Source organism: Triticum aestivum, chromosome 4B (genome assembly GCF_018294505.1).
Source record: "Triticum aestivum cultivar Chinese Spring chromosome 4B, IWGSC CS RefSeq v2.1, whole genome shotgun sequence".
Classification (NCBI taxonomy): domain Eukaryota; kingdom Viridiplantae; phylum Streptophyta; class Magnoliopsida; order Poales; family Poaceae; genus Triticum; species Triticum aestivum.
The window spans coordinates 623,366,761-623,383,450 of record NC_057804.1 but is presented as its reverse complement, the minus strand read 5'-3'; the positions used below and the strand labels follow the sequence as shown (position 1 = coordinate 623,383,450).

The 16,690-nt window shown below is 50.6% G+C and overlaps 1 pseudogene; it reads left to right on the top strand.

Moving 5' to 3' along the window:
* The first annotated feature begins 2,685 nt into the window (after positions 1 to 2,685).
* On the top strand, positions 2,686 to 2,822 carry LOC123095332 (uncharacterized; annotated as a pseudogene).
* Positions 2,823 to 16,690: the final 13,868 nt, after the last annotated feature.

The following is a 16,690-nucleotide window of genomic DNA, read 5'->3' as shown; positions in this document are numbered from 1 at the left end:
AGGGCGCGCGAAGTGGCCGCGGCGATCGCGTCAGAGAGCACGATGGGCGGGCATGAGCCAGAGCATGCAGGGAGCGGCGAGTGGGAGGTGGGTGAGTCATGGAGCAGCTCGGGCATGTTCGTGCGCTCGGGTATAAAGCCCTCTACTCCCCTGTGTGAGTCGCTGTGGAAGACGAGTTCGTGCTCGTGGTGAAATACAGAGAAACACGTGCGTGCGGGGGGGGGGGGGTTCGTGCGCCGGCAAATCTCGTGTGTTCTTCCTCCGCCACTGTGATCTTGTCTCCGGTGATCACCGGCATGTGCAGTAGCCCTCTGCACCAACATTTGGTATCAGAGCAAGGTGAGGGAGCGAGGTGAGGGAGATCACCGGTGTTGATGGCTCTGGTTCCACACAGCGGAGGCAGCGCGGGCGGATCGGTGTCCATGGGGATGCTGGTGCTCATGCCGGATGGCTACACCGTGTGGGCGATCAAGGCACGGGCGATCCTTGATGCCCACACACTGTGGGAGGCGGTGGCGCCGGCGGGCGACGCGGCGGTGAATGGCAAAAAGTGCAAGACGGCGCGGGCGCTGCTCCTGTCGGGGCTGCCGGAGGACGTGTTGCTCTCAGTGGCGACAAAACCCACCGCCAGAGAGGTATGGAACTCTCTGAAGGTGCGCTTCATCGGCGCCAAGCGGGTGCATGCGGCGAGGAGGGCGATGCTGCGCGGTGAGCTGGATCGGCTGAAGATGGAGGACGGCGAGTCCCTAGACGCATACGCCGGACGTCTTGCGGGCATGGCGGCGCGGTTCACGGGCCTGGGCGAGACGCTGGGCGATATGGAGCTGGTGAAGAAGCACCTGGACACGGTGCCGGACCGCCTTTTCCCCGTCGTCGCCGGCATCGAGCAGTTCCGCGCCCTCAAGGAGCTGACGTACGACAAGGCGCTCGGGCGGCTGCGCGCCTTCGACGAGCGGGTGTGGTGCCGCAGGCAAAGCACCGGCAAGCGGGCGGACGGGCAACTCCTGTACACAGCGGCGCAGTGGCAAGCGCGGGAGCGGCATCAAGGGGGAGCTCGGGACAACGACGACGACGCGCGCAGCGTGGCGACGCGGGATGGCGGCTACAAGCATGGCCGCTGCTACAAGTGCGGCGAGCACGGCCACTTCAAGCGCGATTGCCCGGAGCTGCGCAAGGCGGCGGCGACGGAGCATGCGCTGATGGAGGACGCCGGCGTCGAGGACGGTGGCCTGCTCTGAGCCTTGGTTTAGGAGGTGAAATGTAGGCAATAAGCCTCGGCTAGGGTTTAGACATGGCGAGCGCGTGCGTGCGTGCAGTGGCCGTGTCGGGCTCGGGCCGGAGCAGACTTGGATGCGTGCGTGCGCTCCCAAGTGTAGGTGTGCGTGTGTGCGTGAGTTACCGCGTGTGCGCGGGTTCTGTTAGCGAAGGACCAGGGCATGGGCCACGTAGGGCGCGCGGAGTGGACACTACGATCGCGTCAGAGCGCGAGGGCGGGCGCGAGCCAGAGCGTGCAGGGCGCGGCGAGTGGGAGGTGGATGAGTCGTGGAGCAGCTCGGGCATGTCCGTGCGCTCGGGTATAAAGCCCTCTCCCCCCTGTGTGAGTCGCTGTGGAAAACGAGTTCGTGCTTGTGGTGAAATACAGAGAAACCCGTACGTGCGAGGGGGAGCGTTCGTGCGCCGGCAAATCTTGTGTGTTCTTCCTCCGCCACTTTGAGCTTGTCTCCGGTGATCACCGGTATGTGTCGTAGCCCTCTGCACCAACAGTACACGTGCCGCCGAGTAGAAAAGCGTCATCGAGGTTGCAGCCCGGCGTCATCGTCATCACACCTCCGCGAGTGTTGTTGGAATAATTGTATAGGGATACCGTTGTATATAGAGAGAACTCCTTCTGTGTAAACTTGTATCTCCTCTCTATCTCTTCTTCTGTTCCAACTCCTTACCGACCTTCTGTAATCGATCTAACGATCGTTTGTTCCTTGTAAGCCACGGCATTGCCCATATAAATATAAGTGCGGCCCGAGCAAAGGGTTTGACGCTTCCCAATAATCTTACATGGTAATCAGAGTGACTTCTTCCTAAAGATCGAAAGGAGATCGCATCTAGCCAAGCCGTTCTTCAACCTATTGCCATGACTACCGCTTCCACCACCTCCAGCACCATGAGTGCTCTCGCCACATCCCTTGCATCCAACTCCACCTTCGCCCCTTCCTCCTCTTCCACCCCATCCTTTCCCACATCCCTCGGATCACCCCCCCCAGGAGAAGCTGATGAGGAACAACCACCTCATGTGGAAGGCCATCGTGCTGCCCCAAATTAAGGGCGCACAGATGGGCCACCACCTTGATCCGGCGAGCCAGGCGCCATCGGAAACACTCACCATCACCAAGGATGGGAAGGATGAGCAGATCGCCAACTTTGCCCGTGTTCTCTGGTATGCACAGCAGCAACAGGTTCAGGGCTTTCTGATGGGTTCTCTGTCTCGCGAGATTGTTACACAGGTGGTTACCCTACAGACATCGGCGGAGGTGTGGGCGGTGATCAAAGCCATGTTTGCTGCTCAAACCGAAGCGCAGGTGATCAACACACGGATGGATCTCACAAACCTCAAGAAGGGAAACATGTCTATGCAGAATACTTAGCCAAGATAAAGATGCTCACAGATGAGATCGCCTGCACCGGGGCCCCCATGTCGAGAGGCGAGATCATCTCTCAAGTTCTGGCCGGCCTCGACATCGACTACAACCCGGTCGTGCCGTCTCTTGCTATGCGGGTTGAACCTGTGTCTGTACAGGAGTTGTACACCCAGCTTCTCAGTTTTGACGCACGACTCAATCTCCTCCATGGGATGAATGTGCACCAGTCTTCAGCTAATGCCGCCTTGCGTGGCCGCGGTACTGGCCGTGGGCGCGATCACCAGGGGAGGAACCACGGCGGCGATGGGCGCGGCCGCGGCAACGGCTCAGGTGCACGACCAGGCGGGAGCGGCTACACCAACACCAACGCTCCTGCCCGTTCTGGAGGGGTCGGCTTCAACAACAGCCATGCCTCCTCTGGTTCTTCCTCCAACAATCGTGTCCGATGCCAATTATGCAAGAAACCGGGCCATGAGGTCATGGACTGTTGGCATCGTTACGTTGAAGACTTTGTTCCTGATGCTCGTCATGTCGCAGCTGCAATCAAAGAGCAAGGGGGAGATGGCACAGTCTGGTACACCGACTCGGGGGCCACTGATCATGTCACCAACGAGCTTGAAAAACTCTCCATGAGGGAGAGATACTTCGGCAACGATCAAATTCACACCGCAAGCTAGCGGTGGAGGTATGGATATTTGTCACATTGGTCAAGCAACTATTAATTCCCCTACTCTTAAACGTGATCTTGTTCCAAAAGATGTTCTTCATGTTCCACAAGCCGAAAAAAACCTTGCATCTATGTCCCGTTTATCTGCCGATAATAATGTCTTTTTTGAAACTCATCCAACATATTTTTTCATCAAGGATCGGGCAACGAGGGAGCTCATTCACCACGGTAGATGCATTGGAGGCTTGTATCCCATCACATCAAGACACTTAGTCGAAAGCGTCGTCATCAAGTCTACTCCGTCGTCAAGCCCTCCTTGGCGAGATGGCATCAAAGATTAGGACATCCTTCTTCGGTCATAGTCAAGCAACTAGTGAATAAAGGCAATCTTCCATTGTCATCTAGTCAAAATATTGAGTCTGTTTGTGATGCTTGCCAGTTTGCAAAGAGTCACCAACTCTCTTATCCTAAGTCAAATAGTGTGTCTCGTGCTCCATTGGAACATATTTTTAGTGATGTATGGGCTCATGCAAGATATTCTTTTTGAACGAAAAAAATATTATATTAGTTTTATTGGTGACTTTAGCAAGTTCACTTGGATATATTTGCTTAAGTTTAAATCTGAAGTTCTTTCCATCTTCCAAGAATTTTAGAAACTTGTTGAGCGTCAGTTTAACAGAAAGATTATTGCAGTCCAAAGTGACTGGGGAGGAGAGTATGAGAAACTCAACTCTTTCTTTCATGATATTGGTATTAGTCATCATGTCTCTTGCCCTCATGCTCATCAGCAGAATGGCTCTGCCGAGCGTAAACATCGCCACATCGTCGAAGTAGGTCTATCCCTTCTTGCTCATGCATCCATGCCCTTAAAATATTGGGATGAAGCCTTTATTTCTGCCACTTATCTTATAAACCGTCTTCCTAGCAAAGTTATTGGACATATTACTCCTTTGGAAAATTGTTTCATCAAAAACCAGACTACAATTCCTTGAGAATTTTCGGGTGTTCTTGTTACCCTAATCTTCGTCCATATAATCATCACAAACTTGAGTTTCGTTCTACTCAATGTGTGTTTCTTGGTTATAGTAACCTTCACAAAGGTTACAAGTGTCTTGAAATTTCTACTGGACAAATCTATATTTCTGGTGATGTTATATTTAATGAAACAATATTCCCTTTCGAAAAGCTTCATCCAAATGCCGGAGCTCTACTTCATGCAGAAATTGCACTTCTTCCGGAGTATATGTCTAGTCCAGATCACGGGGGTGAGTTAAATAGTGTTGATCATGTGACTAATCCTAAAGAAAATATGATTTTGATGATAAAAGTGCAGCTACAGGGCGTAATTTCATGCAAAGGGATGCAACCAAAGTTGTCACGGGATCCTAGGTGGATTTTGGCAGCAGCAGAAGAGGATCCGAGGAAAATCCTCGCGTCAGAGTGCCAGGTGCGCGATCCCAGGTGATTCCCTCCGCGTCGCATGCGCTAGCCGCCGACAGCCCAGGAAGCATGGGCCCCTCTAGCCGAGCCAGCACGGGCCAGTGCGGCTCCCACGCGCATGGTGGATGGGCCGATGGCCGACCAGGCGACTGGCGCGGGGCCCAGCACGAACGTCTCGCCCCGCGCGTCCGAGGAGGCAACCAGCGAGGGCGACACGCGGCGCGGTTCCACTGGAATGCCGATCACGAGGGAGATCCCTGTCTCCTCGGATCTGGAGCGATCTGGTGCAGTGGATCCAGATCGGTCTGATTAGTCTGGTACAGAGGATCCGGCTGGATCTTCTGTGGTTGCAAATTCTGCTGAGGTTTCTGATGCGCCAGGTATTCCACTTCGACACACGAGATCCCGGCCCGGTATTGTTAAGAAGAAGGAATACACTGATGGCACTATAAGGTATGATAAAATTAAACGTGCCTTTCTCATTAGTATGGGTGAACCAACTCAATTGTATGATGCACTTGCTAGTAAGGAATGGAGAAAGGCCATGGATGTTGAATATGAAGCACTTATGAAAAACAAAACTTGGCGTCTAGTACCCCAACAAAGGGCATAAATGTCACAAATTGCAAGTGGGTATACAAAATTAAGAGAAAATCTGATGGAAGCATAGACAGATATAAGGCAAGGTTAGTTGCAAAAGGTTTCAAGCAGAGATTTGGTATTGATTATGATGATACTTTTAGTCCTGTTGTTAAAGCATCTACTATCCGACTTGTGATATCTATTGCGGTTTCCAAGGGTTGGAGCTTAAGGCAGCTAGATGTTCAGAACGCGTTTCTTCATGGTGTTCTGGAAGAAGAGGTTTTTATGCGGCAACCACCAGGTTATGAGAACAAAAGCTCACCTCATTTTGTTTGCAAGTTAGATAAGGCTTTATATGCTTTGAAACAGGCCCCAAGAGCCTGGTACTCAAGATTGAGAACTCAGTTACAACAACTTGGGTTTACACCATCTAAGGCAGATACCTCATGCAGATTGGGCAGGGTGTGCTGATGATATGAGATCTATAGGTGAATTTGTTGTTTCTCTAGGAACAAATCTTATATCATGGAGTGCAAGGAAACATGCTACAGTTTCAAGGACAAGTACTGAAGAAGAATATAACGCTCTAGCAAATGCCACTGCTGAAGTCATGTGGATTCAAACTTTGCTTTATGAGCTCGGTATTAAGACTCCACAAGCTGCAAGATTATGGTGTGATAATATTGGTGCAACCTATCTTTCAGCTAATCCTATTTTTCATGCACACACTAAACATATTGAGGTTGATTTCCATTTCGTCAGAGAAAGAGTAGCTCGCAAACTGCTTGATATAAAGTTTATACCCACTGGTGATCAACTGGCTGATGGCTTTACAAAACCTCTCACAATGAGAAGGCTAGATGAGTTCAAGTTCAGTCTCAACCTTGGAGTTTCGTAGGTTTAAATTGAGGGGGAGTGTTGGAATAATTGTATAGGGATAGAGTTGTATAGAGAGAGAAATCCTCATGTTTAAACTTGTATCTCCTCTCTATCTCTTCTTCAACTCCTTACCGACCTTCTGTAATCGATCTACCGATCGTTTCTTCCTTGTAAGCCACGACATTGCCCATATAAATATAAGTGTGGCCCGAGCAAAGGGTTTAACGCTTCCCAATAATCTTACAAGAGCGACTCCGACTCCACCATCGACGACCACCGAAGAAGCCCTCACCGCAAGCAACGTTGAGGCATGCGCCGGCCGATGCCAAATAGTCAGCCACACGCGCCGACGACCAGAGAGCTCCGACTCTATCAATGAGCATCGCAGGGGAAAAGCGTTGGGCTTGCACCGAGCCAGCGCCAGAGCGGACGACTCGTCTCGTCTCATCGTCACCGCAAGGGCCCCTCCTCAGCAGCTCCGACTTCAGGAAGACAAAGCGGGGCACTGCAACCCCTCGAACACGCCGGAAGAGACCGACTACAAGACCCATCATCAAGCATCCTCCGCTTGAAACTGCCATCATTGCCACAGAAGAAGCCGCGCAAACATCCACATCGCCGGACGGGCACCAGCCGACCACAATGTCGCGAGCGTCCAGCCGATAGAGCGCACAAACGGGAATCAATGCTCTTCAAGGCGACTCCCCAAGGGGGAAGCGACGACGACGATGCCGTCGCCCGACCCGGCCGGGCCTTAGGCTTTCACCCGAAGAGCAAGGTCTAAGGGTGGAGGACACGAGGCTCCATGACGCCGCCTCCAAGAAGGTGAAACGACGCCCACGAACGCCGACACCGCCGGCCAGCAGGAACCCGGCAAAACTTTCGCCCGGAGCACTCATCACCACCAGCACCCACACGCACAGCACCTCCACTGGCCCACCCACCTCCACGAAGACGCCGCGCCAGCAACGTCGGAGAGCCACCACAACCCACTCCTCACCAGCAGCCAGAGTAGCACCGGCAAGCCAGATCTGGCCGCACGCCAGATCCACATTCCCCCACCTCAGGCAGCCAAAGGGCCGCGTCCAACACGCAGCCACCATGCAGATGAGTACACGGCCCACGAGCAGGGGCGGGAGGGCCGCCACCCCTCCGCACCCGCGCCGGTCAGGCCCAGAAGCACGAGATCCGCGCCGGGAGCCGCCGCCGCTGCACATTGGGAGCCGCCGCCACAGTAGAAAGGGGTGTATGCGAAGGAGCACAATCGGGACGCCACAGTCACAGTGATGCCGAAGCCGCCCCACCGCCCACGAGCAGGGGAAGGAGGGCCACCACCCCTCCTCACCCCCGCCGCGGTTTGTTTACAGTTATGTATGATCTCTGTCTAGTACAGTACTTCCTCTGTAAATAAATATAAGAGCGTTTAGATAATCAAAGTAGTGACCTAAACGCTCTTATATTGGTTTACAGAGGGAGTACACGTTTTGCGTGAAGATGTCAGCTCCTATCTGAAATGTCTGAACAACGTGGTTCAGTTAGAAGATGTCTTCTTGTAAGGAAGAACCAAATAATTACAAGAACATTACATTTCTTAGTACACCCATTGTGCAGAGACTGCTTGCACAATTATCCTTGGGTAACTTTAAATGTCCCTTGATCTAATAACAGGTAGCATTTTACGAATGCACCTTTCATGTTCTAATCAGGCAGGCCACACATCCACTTTTGAAGTCTCAAATCCTAACACATAGCCAGGTTTGATCAAACAGTACCCCTTGTGAAGTCTGAAGTCGTAAGACACAGAAATTTTGAAATGAAATATTGGAACTCCTAGCAACACTTAATTTTCAGTGGAATCAATGGGACTGCGGAAGTAGTACAACAACAATCTTTCCTTCTGGGCACGTCTAGGCATCAGACTACTGATGTTTGCATCCAATCAGACTAGTCATCAGCCATTGGATTAGAACCAGGACAGAGGTCCGATCTCGTACTAGTATAGGCCCACGTGAGATTGGTGGTAACTGCTAATTGAATGTTTCCTAACTGCTCCGGCAACCCACGCTCGGGTTATTAGCTCTCTACATCTGTTTCTTTCTCTCCAGGAAGGATTTCCCTTTCTTAATACAGTAACATCAAATGGAAGTGCAACATAACTTTACTCACTGAACTACGGAAGCACTTTTTTTTTGCGGGTAACTACATAAGCACTTGCAAGCAAAGGATTTTTCTTTTGAGACCAAGGCAAAAGATTTGTCTCATTTATTAATTATTAACAGAGAAATAGAGTTCATAGTGCATTACATGGGCTCCACAACATAGCCCGTCAAAGAAGATACAACTCTACCAAAAAAAAGTAGGACTACTCTCACGGCATGGCGATACTCAAATACCTAGCCCTGCAGAGATCCATAGTTTGGCCTCGTCCTGTATGAGCTTGAGAATATAGAAGAGAGGCGTGGAGTTCCTTCTAGACACTCTAATATTTCTGTCGTTCCAAACATCCAACTGACAAAGGAAAAAATATGGCTTTGTGGATGGATTAAATTCCCACATCTTACAGGCAAACAGATGTGCGGGGATTCCACGATCTGCAGCTTGGGCACTAGGTCCACTATGCAAGATAAGGGAATGACAAACAAATGAGGAAAATAATAAAAAGGGCCAGTAAATAAGTGGCTACCAGGAGAAAAACTCAACTTCATGGATTTCTAGTAAGACAGGAAACATGGCGGATAGGAAAATACCACAGAATATTAAACGTAAATTGCGATGCAAGGCCGAGGGCTTTCATCCTTTTCAAAGAAAAAGGAAAATACCACAGAATATTAAATATTCGGCATTATAGATAAAGTGTTAGCCAAAATGTAAATGATGCATGCCAGTTATCATAAAAACTACTCCCTCCGTTCTAAAATAAATGACTCAATTCTATATTAATTTTATACTAAAGTTAGTATAAAGTTGAGTCATCTATTTTGAAACAGAAGGAATACATCTACTCACCTGAAAATATCAGGTCGCTGGTCATTCAGCCGATGTAATCTCCCCCTTCTCGCTTACGTCCGTGGCCTCGACAGGCGAGTACACGATTTGGACAACGCAGCATGTGACCAGTTGCAGCCTGCAAGCTGCAGTTCGCCATGAACCATGGTCCGTGGACCCGGCGGACACCACGTGCACTACGTCAGTGGCAACGGCAACAATGGCGGTGGCCACATCATGCCGGCCTAGACTCGCTCTCGTCGCTGATGTTGTCCATAAACTGTAGCTGCAAATCCAGCTTGGCCACCACGTAGCCTTGCGTGTAGTAATCGGGAATGAGTTAGGAGCAACTCCAAAGGAGCGACACATTTCGTTCTCACCCGTCCGTTTGGCTCGACGCAGACAAAAGAGAAAGCCCAACGTGCCGATCCAAATTCAAATCGAGTCCGCTTCGCGCCTGCGCCGACGCATTTGCGGTTCAAATTTGCGTCTCGAATGCGTCGGCGCGGACTCGGAACGGACGCCACGCGCGCCTTCTTGATGTCTGCCGCGTCCCACCTGGCAGTCGTCCAACTGCCCGCGGCCTACCTGGCCAGCTTAATTTATGACCTCGGGCCCATGCGTCAGCAACGGCGGTCGTCCTTTTTTAAGCCGACCGTGCAGCGGTGGCGTCCTCATCCGCTTCCAGCCAGCCCCTGTCCCCATCTAGCCACACTCGCTTCCCATCGCCGGCAAACCCTAGCCATCCCAGCCGTGCCAGATGGGGCTCTTCTCCGGCACCGGCAGCAGCAAGGCCAAGTGCAAGTCCCCCGCCATTCCTTTTCCCTCGGAGTTCCTCCCGCCTCCGCCGGCGCCAGCTCGCCGGTCGAGGCAGCGCGTCAACGTTCCAGTGCACCGGGCGGAGTGGCACTGGCAGCACCGCGTGCCTATCCCGTACCCCGATGCCACCCTGTCGCACGACTGGCACCTGGATCCGGAGAGGATCCCAGTGTCAGCGGCGCCGCGGTCAGCTAGGGCTCACGCGGAGGAGGTGCGGCATCGGGGGCGCTCCTGACGCCGGAACAGCGCCGCGACCCCGCCTACGCAACCGACTCGCCCAACTGGGCTCGCTGGTACGCCTTCGAGCACGAGGAGGCGAGGCGATGCGGCGTTCGCAGAGTCGACCGCACCTTCCCGCAATCCCCGCTCGTCGTCCGCGAGGAGGACCAGGCGGCGGAGGCCGCCTACCAGGCGGACCTTGCGGCGGTCTACCGGGAGAGCGAGGAGGACGAGCGGCGCAGGGCGGCGGCGCCCGAGGAAGAGGAGGCGGTGTATGAGGCGGCCGTGGTACAGTACAGGCCTTGGCCATCTCCGCGGCGGGCGACTGCGTCCTGCCGTCGGTGGCCCCGCCGTCCCCTGTCAAAGACGAGCCGGAGCCGGAGCCATCCCTCGTCGAGCGCTACTCCTGGACAGAAGTAGTACGCGAGTGGGTCAGCGCGCCACCGGTCTGGTTTGGGGCGACACCGGCGCAGGAGGCGACGTACCTCAAACATTGGCGCCAGCGACGGCTGGCCGAGGAGCACCGCCACGGCGAGTACCTCGAGATGCTCGAGCGCAACGCCAAGGACGAGCAGCGCGAGGTCGAGGAGGAGGCGCGCCAGGCCGCGGCGGCACAGCCCACGCCCGACATGAACGCCCTCTGAAACACGACATTCCCCTAGGCCGGCCCTGCGCCGATGCTCATCGACCTCACAGACTCCAAGGACGACGATGATGACGCCTAGGGCAGCGCGCCGCCTCGTAGTTTAGTTTGTTTTTAATTTTCTTAAATGCAAATGTGGACGCGTGTACTCTCGCCGGCCTTCATGGCCGGCTTTAATTTTTAATTAATGTTGTTTTTGTTTAAATATGCATGCATCCTTCTTTTTCGTGCCGTTAAAATGGGTCGGGCCAGCGTTGGGCGTATGCGCCAACCCAAACGTGGAAGCGGACGTTCGTGTCTGGTTGGCCGACCCAAACGGACAGAAAGCAGACAAAATCACCGTCCGTTTGGGTCGGCCCGTTGGAGTTGCTCTAAGGGCGTCTCTAACGCTTACCTGTAAATTTGACACCGCATTCCTCCGAGGACACGGATACGGGTGACGGCCATCCAACTCTGTCCGCATTTCAACTAACCAGACAAATTTATCAAAATTCGGATAGGAAATAGCACAAATCAAGGTTATGCAAATAAAGTATAGTACAACAATAGTTCAAATTTAACGAGATTAACCGAATGTTCAAACCGTATGCAAATAAAGCTTAACATCTAAAGCCAGGTACCCCATCCAAGCCACAATGCTGGGACTGGGTCACACACCGGTCTGGCGCATTCTCAGTGGGCACCACATGCGCACACTGCACGAGCCATCACCACCGTCTTGTCAGGCCTCTCTACCATTGACACCACCACGACACGAGACGCGTCTTCCTCCTACGCGAGTCCATCGCCACACAGCAAACACCGAGTCTCCACTATGCCACCCCACCGAGATTCGCCACCATCAATGTGTAGGATGATGCACCGCTCCACCAAAGATACCGTCTACTGGTTCCTCGAGCCTGTGTACACCTCCAAGAATGACACCCCCAAGGGGGAACAATACAAGAGCGCCGCCGTCATCCGATCTACTAATCTAGGGTTTCCCACGGAGGTAGCAGATAGTGGTATGAAACTTCTCAACGGTGATGCCTTCAAGAAGGGAACGACACCGAAGAGCGCCGCCATCACCGGCCTTGGCATCTAGCCGAGAGCAGGATTTCACCCAGATCAGTTCAAAGAACCTCCATCAAGTGTATTGTGCGTGGATCGCCGCCTTCTCTGATGGGGACTAGACGAAAGGGTCCAGCCACTACCTGGCCGGCTGCCGCCACCACCACGCAATCACGCAGGAGCAGGCAACCACCACCGCCACGCCGTCAGCGGCTACAACCGGTGCTCCACAAGTCCGCCGCAGCCCATCGGCTCGGAGCGCGTGGCTATAGCGACCACATCATCCCAGCCAAGAGCACCGGATCCATTCGTCCATTGTCGACATTGAGCCACCGGCTTTGACGAGGGTGCAAATCGCCATGTCGTAGCCCGTAACCCACGCACTGCCGCTGGAGGATGTACCGTCGCCACCACGGAGGGAGGACGCATCGTTGTCGTCGTCCCCACACGGGCTCGGTGGCGACCCCTGGCAGCGGCGAGGTGGAGGGATCGTTGAAGGGAGCTGCTAGGCTGAGCGAGATCCAATCGTCGCCCGTGTCACTCAAGTCTATGCTTCTTCTTTCTTCAGTCTCCATGTCATCTTTTCTTAGTTATCTATACTTACTTATCTTCATTCCTTAGTCTTCTTGGTATTCTTCTTAGTCTTCTCATTCTTCATTCATTACTCATCAGTCTCCATGTTTTATTATTTAGTAGTGCTTTTAGTCATCAACCTCCATGTAATCTCTATTTTCAACCTTAGTAGTTGTCAGTGCCATCATGTATCAGTCATCCTCATTATTTCATTCTTTAGTTATCATTTATAATTAACTTGCCTTGCTATTTATCATTTTCTAGTTTCCATATCATTCTTCATTTACCAGTCTAGTTATTCTCCATGTTGATTTCAGATTTCAAAGATTACTCTTTATTTTTTCAGTTTGTCCATGATAATTTTCGTGAGAAGGCGTTGCAGGTTGGGCCGCTAGAACAGGAAGCTGCCTCTCCTGTTGCTGCATAGTAAGGGTGTGTTCGTTTGGGCTGCAACTTCTTCGGCTACAGCTGCAATGGCTCTGGCTAGAAGGAGCAGTTGTAGCTGCTAGCTGTGGCTGAAAGGTTGAAGCTGAAGTGTAGTCGTTTGGTGGTTGTGTTGAAGTAGATGCGGCTTATTCTGAAATGTGCTGAAATGACCAAAATGTCATGTGTTGTGCTGATTACACCGTTTTAAAAATAAATGACCGGATTAAAAGTTATATTTACGAAAATGGCTAACTTTTTCACAGATTTGAACTGAACCTGCATATTGGCATAGTCGATCGACCTCCCTGTATCCTTATCACAAAAATATCACAAGGTCACATAGTCGATGACACAGCTAGCACACAGAGCACGCTACGCAGGCAGGAAAAATTTCGTGTTTTGACCCTTTTTCCTAACAATTTCAGGATCTGACCCTGGTTTGAAAAAAAATCGGGATTTGACCCTTTTTCTTACCGCCAGGGGCTCTGGCGGTAGGGTTAGACATCCTACCGCCAGGGGCCCTGGCGGTAGGGTACTTATCCACGTCAGCACGCGGAAACGGCCGCCGTCCCCCTCCGTCGCACCCTACCACGAGGGCACCTGGCGGTACCCTGTCTAACCCTACCGCCAGAGCCCCTGGCGGTAGGGTCCGAGCAGTTATTTCGCCTGAAATCTCTGCGCCCTTTCCCATCTCCCCACCCCTCCCCCTGCCCCCATCGGCAGTTCCTCATTTTCTCCCCCAAGTCGCCCTCTCTCCCTCTCCCATCACCTCCACTCCCCCCTCGGATCTTCACCGTTTGTTGATCGTTTTTGCGGATCGAGGTGGCCCCGAAGAGAGAAGCGTAAGCTCCTCCAATCCCTCCAATTAGTTTTTGCAAACTTGCTTCCGATTCGACGCATTATTTGCTTGAAATCCCTCATATTTTTTAACTTAGATTGGATTTTTTTCACCTAAGATTGATTGTAGTTCTAGTTCTTAGTTCTTTAGTAACTAGTGGTATTGGATATGAACTCCAATGAATAGTTCATATGTTAGTGTGAAGATGAACCCTAGTTCATAATTTTTTTTGTTAAAAAAATTATGATGTAATGTTGATATGAGGATGAACCCTAGTTTGATGATGCATGTTGATATGATGATATGATCTAGTGTGAAGATGAACCCTAGTTTGATGATGCATGTTGATATGATGATATGAAGATGTTGTTTGGAAAAATTATTTAAAAATATGATGTTATGATGTATGTTGGAGGATTTTTTTTGATATGATGCATGTTGATATGATTTAATCCATCATGTGTAGTAGATGTTGTTGGAGGAATATGCTTAAAATTTTATTTTGATATGATGCATTCTGATATGATGCATGCTGATATGATTTGAGTTCATTTTTTGTTTATGTATGCTTTATGCTTATGGTGCTTTTGTTTATGAAATTTTATTAAGGCGGCCACCTCTTGCGGACAACATCGGCCCACGGTACTCCATGCTGGACTGGGCATTCGACAAGGGTCATCGTGCCCGGTTCATAGAGAACGGAGAGGTAAGTGATATGAATGAAATTTTGATCAAAGTTTTCGGATTGATGAAAATGATTTCCTAACTTTTTGCGTTCACTTTTTGACAGATGCTCCAGCCACTGTGCATGAGGGGTCACGGGGTTCATGGGCATATGGACTACGACGAGTGCTACGCGCCGTTCTTCAAGAAAGCCCGTCTGTTGGGTTTTGTGTTGCAGTTCAAGCGTCAGCCGCCGACGGTTGTCCACATAGCTCTGACAGCGTTGATTGACCGGTGGCGACCGGAGACCCATTCTTTCCATCTGCCATGCGGGGAGATGACGGTGACCCTCGAGGATTGGGCGATGATTACTGCCATGGTGATCGAGGGTCATGCACTCACCGGGCGAGTGGAGAGGACCAACTGGCAGTAGAGGGTTGCCACCCTCATCGGCGACTACCCCGCTACTAAGAGTAACCGTACATCTGGTGTGCCGTTGATCTGGCTCTCGGAGCACCGGCAGAAATGCCCCGAAGGCGTGCTACGTCTTGAGCTTGCGTTGGTTTTCCTCGAAGAGGAGAGGGTGATGCAGCAATAGTAGCGTAAGTATTTTCCTCAGTTTTTGACAACTAAGGTATCAATCTAGTAGGAGGCTCCTCAAAAGTCCCACGCACCTACACAAACAAACTGAGAACTCGCAACCAATGCAATAAAGGGGTTGTCAATCCCTTCAGGGCCACTTGCGAAAGTGAGATCTAATAAGGATAGAAAGATAAGATAAATATATTTTTGGTATTTTATAATATAGATGCAAAAAGTAAAGATGCAAATAAAAGTAGATTGGAAGCAAATATGATAAGAGATAGACCCGGGGGCCATAGGTTTCACTAGTGGCTTCTCTCAAGATAGCATAAGTATTACGGTGGGTGAACAAATTACTGTCGAGCAATTGATAGAAAAGCGCATAGTTATTAGATTATCTAGGAATGATCATGTATATAGGCATCACGTCCATAACAAGTAGACCGACTCATGCCTGCATCTACTACTATTACTCCACACATCGACCAACTCCTTCCTGCATCTAGAGTATTAAGTTCATAAGAACAGAGTAACGCATTAAGCAAGATGACATGATGTAGAGGGATAAACTCATGCAATATGATATAAACCCCATCTTGTTATCCTCGATGGCAACAATACAATACGTGCCTTGCAACCCTTTCTGTCACTAGGTAAGGACACCACAAGATTGAACCCAAAGCTAAGCACTTCTCCCATGGCAAGAAAGATCAATCTAGAAGGCCAAACCAAACTGACAATTCGAAGAGACTTGCAAAGATAACTCAATCATACATAAAAGAATTCAGAGAAGATTCAAATATTATTCATAGATAAACTTGATGACAAACCCACAATTCATCGGATCTCGACAAACACACCGCAAAAAGAGTTTACATCGAATAGATCTCCACAAGAGAGGGGGAGAACATTGTATTGAGATCCAAAAAGAGAGAAGAAGCCATCTAGCTAATAACTGTGGTAAACTACTCACAACTCATCGGAGGGGCAAGGATGTTGATGTAGAAGCCATCTGTGGTCGATTCCCCCTCCGGCAGAGTGCCGACGAAGGCTCCAAGATGGGATCTCGCGGATACAGAAAGTTACGGTGGTGGAAATTGTGTTTCGTGGTGCCCCTAGATGTTTTCGGGGTACGTAGGTATATATAGGAGGAAGAAGTACGTCGGTGGCCACCCGAGGGGCCCACGAGACAGGGGCGCCCCCTACAGGGGGGCGGCCTCCTATCTCGTGGCTGCCTCGGCTGCTTCTTGACTTGCACTTCAAGTCCTATGGATCACATTCGTTCCAAAAATCATGCTACCGAAGGTTTCATTCCGTTTGGACTCCGTTTGATATTCCTTTTCTTCGAAATACTGAAATAGGCAAAAAAACAGCAATATGGGTTGGGCCTCCGGTTAGTAGGTTAGTCGCAGAAATGATATAAATGTGTAAAATAAAGCCCATAAACATCCAAAAGGGTTAATATAATAGCATGGAACAATTAAAAATTATAGATACGTTGGAGGCGTATCAAGCATCCCCAAGCTTAATTCCTGCTCGTCCTCGAGTAGGTAAATGACAAAAAAGAAAAATTTGATGTGGAATGCTACCTAGCATAATTCTCAATGTAATTTTCTTTATTGTGACATGAATGTTCAGATCCAAATGATTTAAAATAAAAGTTTATAAAACATAAAATTAATAATGCTTCA